Source organism: Lipotes vexillifer, unplaced genomic scaffold, assembly GCF_000442215.2.
Source record: "Lipotes vexillifer unplaced genomic scaffold, Lipotes_vexillifer_v1.1 scaffold225, whole genome shotgun sequence".
NCBI classification, from domain to species: domain Eukaryota; kingdom Metazoa; phylum Chordata; class Mammalia; order Artiodactyla; family Lipotidae; genus Lipotes; species Lipotes vexillifer.
The window spans coordinates 515,099-522,209 of NW_006787630.1; positions in this window are offsets into that span (position 1 = coordinate 515,099).

Below are 7,111 nucleotides of genomic sequence, written 5' to 3' on the forward strand. Positions count from 1 at the left end.
GGGAGGGTGGTGGCGGAAGAGAAGATTTGCTGGTGATTCATTCTGCATTTTAGTCTGAGCAGCCCTGGTGAACTCCTACACAACCTTCAATGCCCCAGCTCAAATATCCCCTCCTATAGGAAGCCTTTCCTGACCTATCTCACTCCCTACTCAGTAAGTATTACTATTACTACTGTGACTAGCTCCAGCCCTGTCCTGCCCAGGCTCAGTGACCCTCAAGGGTGAGGATCAGTTCTGTCTCCTCTGGGAACCCTGAAAGACGCCAGTTAGTATTTGCCAGGTCTCAGAGAAGGGCTGAGAAGCCCCAGTTTGAACTCCAGCCCTGGTACCCACTGTGTGACCCCAGGCAAATGATTTCTTCTCTCTAAACTTCCATTTCCCTGCTGGTCATCCATCTGAGCCCTTGGTGGACTGCAGAATCCAGAACAGATTTCAGCTATTGTAAAACAGGACACACCCAGTGTGGGGAGGGCAGCTGGCTGGTGGCCAGAGGTCGCTGGTTCTCGAGCGGGCTCCAAGGTCAGCCTTGTGGGTCACAATTTCTCGTGAAATTGTGGGAGAAACCCGGCCCCATTGGTGTTTTAGGGAGAGCCTTCCTCACATGTTGGAATCGTGTAGATTCTTCTTTTCCCCCGTTTTTGTTTAATAAGAAATAAACCCAGAAATCCAGTTCCATCTGGGAGCAAAACTCAGGTCATTTGGAGCAACAGGATCCCTAGGGACGGGCTATAAACAATAGGAGGAGGGTAATGGGCTATAAACTACCCTGTGTGGGGCTGGGGGAGAAAATTGGAGAGACCTATGGGTCTGACTGCCTCGGGTGTGGACGAATCAGCCAGATATGGGGACGTCGAGTAGAAATAAAATGAGACCATTCAAAAGCCAGCTTCCAGGGGCTTCCCGGGTAGTCCAGTGGGTAAGACTCCGCGCTCCCAATGCAGGGGTCCTGGGTTCAATCCCTGGTCGGGGAACTAGATCCCACATGCATGACGCAACTAAAGAGTTACATGCCGCAACTAAGAGTCCACATGCCACAACTAAGAAGTCTGCATGCTGCAACTAAGAAGTCCGCATGCCGCAACTATTCCCCAAAAGGACACAGCAGGGAGGGCGTAAGGTCACCCAGGGGGCCGGCACCCCACCCTGGGCGCACACCACGAGCCATCCTTGTGCTGGCAGGGAGGGGGCACTGGGCGGCAGGATCAGAGTGGGCAAAGGTGGGGAGGCAGGACCATGGGAGGCACAGATGGCCCAGGCAGTTAAAGCTCAGAGAGGTCCTCTTATGATCCCCATTTTGCAAAGGCAGGGAACCTGAGGCACAGAGAGATTAAATAACTAATCCAAAGTCACACAGCCTAGCCAGGATGGATCTGAGATTTAAACTCGGGCCTCATTACATACAAATGTGTGTAATTGAGTCAAAGGCCTGCAAGTCAGGTGGAGGCTGGTGGGAGGTGGGTGTGGAGGGTCACCATCATTGGAATTTTCCTTGATGAAAAACAGATAGAATTTTTCTAGGGAATTCCCTGGCGGTCCAGTGGTTAAGACTCCGAGCTTTCACTGCCGAGGGCATGGGTTCAGTCCCTGGTCAGGGAACTAAGATCCTGCAAGCTGTGCAGCTCAGCCAAACAAGACAAACAAAAAACACACCAACCAAACAAACAAAAAAAAGGGATAGAATTTTTCTAAAAAGTTGGTCAGACTGGATTCGGATCCTGACTTTGCCACGAACTCTGAGGGGAGTCAAGTCCCCGCTCTGAGTCTCAGTCTCCCTTCCTATAAAATGGGGCGGATGATGAGAATGATTTCGTTTGTGCCCAGGGCTAAGCCCACATAGGCGCTCCATTCGTGCTGGCCCTGAGCCCATGCCTGTGACCTGGCCTCAGCAGTGAGCGTGCTCCGCTACCCCCTCACTCCCCATCTCATTAATTCAGCTCAGCAACTCCTTATTGAGCCTCATAAATTATCCAGCTCCTGATGGCCAGCTCTACAGAGCTTCCCTCCCAGGCTGAGAGCCAAGGCCACTGCCACTTCGACGGGGGCGGGGCCTGGAGACGGAAACCTGAACACCAGAGGGGTGGGGGCTTTCCACGGTGCTCGGCCATCTGAGCCCTCCACTCCCCGGCAGGGGTGTGCTCTTTGCCTTCTCAGATTTGGCCTGCACTTGGATTCCCCCTGGGGCGGGGCGCTTGCTTCCTCCCTCCCTTGAGAGCTGGCAATATGCTGTTTCTAAACATTCCTGGGGACTCAGGGCTGTGCCTGCGGTCACTGCCCCTGCCTCAGCCCTGAGTGACCGCCAGCTCCTCCCAGGTCTCATGGTCCCCTGGTTCCCCACCCTTGCACAGGAGCTTATGCACCCGGGGACACACACCCTGTGTCTGCCTCGTATCCCATGTCTGGGAACAAGCCTGTGGCCCAGGGCCTTTGGCCTGGGGGAGGCTGGAAACTGGCACCACTCCCTCTGGCCCCAGCCGGCGGTTTCCAGTCCCCCCGAGGGGTTCAGGTGAGAGCGGCCAGCTCAAGTTCCCCAGGCAAGCAGGCCAGAGGGGCACCTGACGAGGCCTCCCTTCCCCTCCCACATTGGCCGGGAGGGCTGGCAGGGCCCCCCCCCCCCCCCCTGGGGGAGGCTGGAAACTGGCACCACTCCCTCTGGCCCCAGCCGGCGGTTTCCAGTCCCCCCGAGGGGTTCAGGTGAGAGCGGCCAGCTCAAGTTCCCCAGGCAAGCAGGCCAGAGGGGCACCTGACGAGGCCTCCCTTCCCCTCCCACATTGGCCGGGAGGGCTGGCAGGGCCCCCCCCCCCTGCAGGGGACTGTGCTCTTCCCAGCCCGAGGGCCATAAGCACCACGGTGTGGCCCTTGGGGGAACTGCTCTCCCTCTCTGTGCCTCAAGAGAAACATGGACCCCAGATTTGCTGGACAAACCCAGGATTCCATGGCCCGAGAGTGGGGAGGTTTGGACTTTGAAGGTTCTGGAAGCTGAAGGCCCCAAGAATCTAGAATTTCAAGGGGCTGAGGTTCCAGAACTTTGATGGGAATTTGGTTGGGTCCTGGGTTCCAGAAATCTCTCTCTCGGGTCCTGGCTCCTCTCTGGAAGATGGACTTTCAGTGCTCCCTCAGCCTCCCTCGGTGAGGCTGGGAGGGATCCATCCACCGCTGTCCCAGAGGCCTGTGCGCTGGGTTGGGCTCGGGCACCAGGCTGGTCCTCCCTCCGCCCACCGTGGTGGCCCCGATGGAATGTGGTCTTTGGTTCCCAAGGGCCAGGCCCCTCCTCTGCCTGATGGTCCGTCATCACCTCTGCCCCATTCTTCTCCTCCCGCTCCTGTGATCCAACCATCTTTCAACAAGTCCCCCTTTCTCTTGACACGCCACCACCTGGCCTGCCCGGCCTGCCTGTCCTCACGCCATGGACCCACCCAGCCTCCCCCAAGGGTGACGGTGACCTCAGACAAACTCGGACTGGAGCCCGCAATCTGCCACTGCCCAGCTGGGGGCTCGACCTTGCTGAGTCTCAGTTTCCCCCTCTGTGAAATGGGGATAACAAGGACACCGACTCGCCTGCTGGCATTCTGGCTGGTCTTCCCAGGCCTGACCTGCTCCTGCCACCCAGACTTTGCCTCTGCTGTGCCCCACCATCCCCACCCCGCCTGGTGCACCCTTCCTGCTTCCTGGCTGTGCTCACAGCTCATCTCCTGGCTGCATGCATGGGGCAGCCAGGTGGGAGCCCTGATGCTCTGTGTGACCTTGGCCCACTTCCACGTTTCCTAAGTCCTTTAATGCTGCCCAGGTGACCAACGACGATGTCCTCTGGCATGAAAGTGCAGGGACCAGGCCAATCTCTGCATCAGTTCCTGCCCTTACCCGATGCAGACCTGCACGCCTGAGGGTGTGGACCCCCTCCACGCCCTTGTGCAGCCACGGACGCCCACACAGACACAAACGCATACATGCAGGGCCACTGCCAGTCCCCAGGCCCACCCCTGCCTTCCCCTACCACAAGACTCAATTTCTGGGAACTTTTCCTGTTCGTGACAGCAGCCAGGCCCCCACCCCAGAGGCATCACAGTCAGCCTGCCAGGGTTGGAGCTGAGCCTTGGCCCGGACTCACACGGTCCCTCCCTGTGAGCCTCAGTTTCCTAATCTGTCCAGTGGGTGTCCCCAAGCACCAGCTGGGGACGGATGGGTGATGAAGGGACAGGACCCAAGCCAGGCGGCCAGTGGTTAATGATGGGCACAACTCCGAGTGTGCACACAGACACACAACCAATCAGACGTGTGCTCACACTCACAGCCACAGCCAGCACCCTGGCTCCCTCCCCAGCTGTAGTGGCACCACAGGACACGGAATGGCCGGGCACAGACCCAGGGAAACCCACACACAAAGCACATCCTCCGCCACACTGGCCACAGAGGCACACGCAGGTGCCCAGGGCCGGTAGCACTCCAGGCACGGGACCCAAGCTCACCAATGCCCCGGAACACCCGGCACCTGGCAACTGTCACCGCCCACGGTGAAACACCCACAGCAGGGCGGGTCATCGCAGGATACACCCAAGGCACACCTGCCCACTCTCATGCCCCGCCCCTAACCTGATGGCCAGTTGTCCTCAGCAGGCGATGGTCGATGGGGCGTGCAGGGGTAGCCAGCCGCGCAGTCGTGTCCCGGCGGACCTGCGGGTGCCGGGCTGGAGGGGGGGCGTGCGGAAGCGGAAGCAGGGCGGCTTCCGGGGCCCCTGAGGAAACTGAGTCACAGCGGGAGAACCACGCCGAGGACCCCGGCACTGCCACGTCGCGGCGGGACACAGATAGAGGGTGGGGCGGGGCGGGGTCCCGGGCCGCGGGAGGGGCGGCGAGGTCACCTCCCGGCCTGGAGGGGGTTCGGCGGGGACTAAAAATAGCCCGGGGCTGGGGCTCCGTTCTGCGGCCGGCGCCCGTCTCTGCTAGTGTCTGGCTCAATCTCTCTGTCTTTCGGTCTGTCTCCCATCAGCCCCTCCAGTCCCGCGCTGGCCACGCCCCTCCCGCCTGGGCCTGGCTGATGAGGGTCAGTGGGCGCCCCCTAGCCCAGTGGGGAGACCGCGAGGCCTCCTGGGGGAGGGGGCGCCCATGGGACCCCAGGGCCGTAGGGGCAGGGGCGGTGGCCGGGGTGGCCGGCGCCCTCTCGGGAGCCTCCGCCCGCTCCGCTCCCCCAAGCCCGCCCCAGCCAGGTCCCCTCCCGGCGCTCCGGCCGCCAGGCCCAGTGTTATTCACCGTCCCGGCTGCACCCGAGGATGAGAGGGGGCGGGGCGGGGGCGGGCCCGGCGGGCCCCGCTCCCCAGGGCGCCAGACCCCGACCCAGGGACCCAGGGCTCAGAGCTGGTGAACCCGGTGGGGTGGGGCCTGGCACACAGTTGGTGCCTCATCAATGTAGGGTCTGTCTGAGGCCCCTGCCCGGGCTGGGGGTAGAGGTGCAGGGACGTTTAGAAGGGAGAGGCGAGCACACTCTCCACCCAGGAGCTTCGTGGGCAGCCTGCTGAGACAGGCTTCTCGAACAGGTGATCTAGGAGGGCTGTGGGTGGTGGCATTCTAGGGGGAGGGTCCTGTGAGGACACAGGCTGGCATTGGGGCCAGAGGAGGCAAACCCCCCCTGCAGAGCCGCCTGCGATCCGGGTGGGGAGGTGTGCTTTCCCTCCGCCCCCACAGTGCAGGGTGGGGAAGGATGCCCAGAGCCCGGCACTGCAGGAGTGATTGAGGACGCGCAGCGGGCTGGAAGCAGGGCTGGGGAATGTCTCCCCAGGAAGGATCGGCTTCCTTGGAAGCCCCCAGACTCACTCAGGGCTGTGGGCCAGGGTCTGATCAGCCCAAAGCCATGAAAGCAGAGGGTGACCACCTGGGTACGGCTAGAGCAAAGTCATGGAGGCTGGACCGTGATGCAGGAAAGTGAGAAGCTCCTTAAAGGTCCTTCCTGCCCACAGTCCTTGGGCCTCAGGTGGGTGAAGGGGGTCCACGGGCCTGGGGCTGGCCTTCAAAGATGTGTGGAGGCCAGGGCTTGGGCATGGAGGGGTGGCCTTGGGCCTCCTTGGCCCTCAGTTAAGGCCTGGAGTGAGCTGGGACTCTCTGGCTTGGCCTTGACCTCACCCCACCCAGTCCTCAGGGGCCTGGGAGGGGCACAGAGTACAGGCTCTGAGTGAGAAAGATGGACTCCTGCCCTGGCCCTGCTCTCCCCTCCATTGGATCTACCCACTATCCTTCCGGCCTCTGCATCCCTCCAGATGGCACCTCCTCTGTTCCATCCCACTTAACCGTAACTTCTCTTCCTTGACAAGGAGTCTCCCCAACTCCTATGCATCTGGCAGAGCCCTGGCTCCGAGGCCCTCGCCTCTGTAAAGCCTAGTTGTTCCAGGCAGTCTTGCCTCCCCCACTCCCTCCTTAAGGGTAACTCTGTGTGGCAGCCCATGTGGTAGAACAGGTAGACTAAACCTGACCTGCCCTCAAAGATCCCCCAGGCTGGAGAGAGAGAAAGCTGGATACAGACAGTCCCACTCTCCTGCGCTCAGGGCTGGGCCCAAGGAAGTGACAGGGCTTAGGTAGGAGCCCAGGAGGTGAGCCGGGAAGGGATCCTGGGCTGGGGGTAAGGGAGAAGGGACTGAGAACTGGGGCTTTGTGGAATGCGTAGGAGTTCCACAGGTCCAAGAGACGTGGCAGAAATTACACGTGCAAAACTTTGGAGGCAAGAGAGAACATGAGGCTTTGGGGAACTGTAAGGAGGGCAGACTTGTTGGGAAGAGGATGTGGGGCTGGGGCTTCAGATGGAATGGCGGGTGAGATGAAAGGGGACTGTTCCGGTCTCACTTCCTCTGGCCCGAGATAAGAAGGACAGTGCTCCTTCTGGGAAATAGCCAGGGCGTGGGTCAGAGAAGCACACTTGACTTGCAATTAGCCTGGGTCTCACCACGACTCTGCAAGGCAGGGGGTAAAAATGCTCATTTTATAGATGGGGAAACTGAGGCCTGGGGGGCAGATAGGACGTGTCAAAGGCCACGTGTGGGTGGGATCTGAATATGAGTACTGGGTTTCCCCCACCTCCTGGGCTGGTGGCTGGGGGTCTCCTGGCCTCCGTTTCCCACCCCCCCTGCGC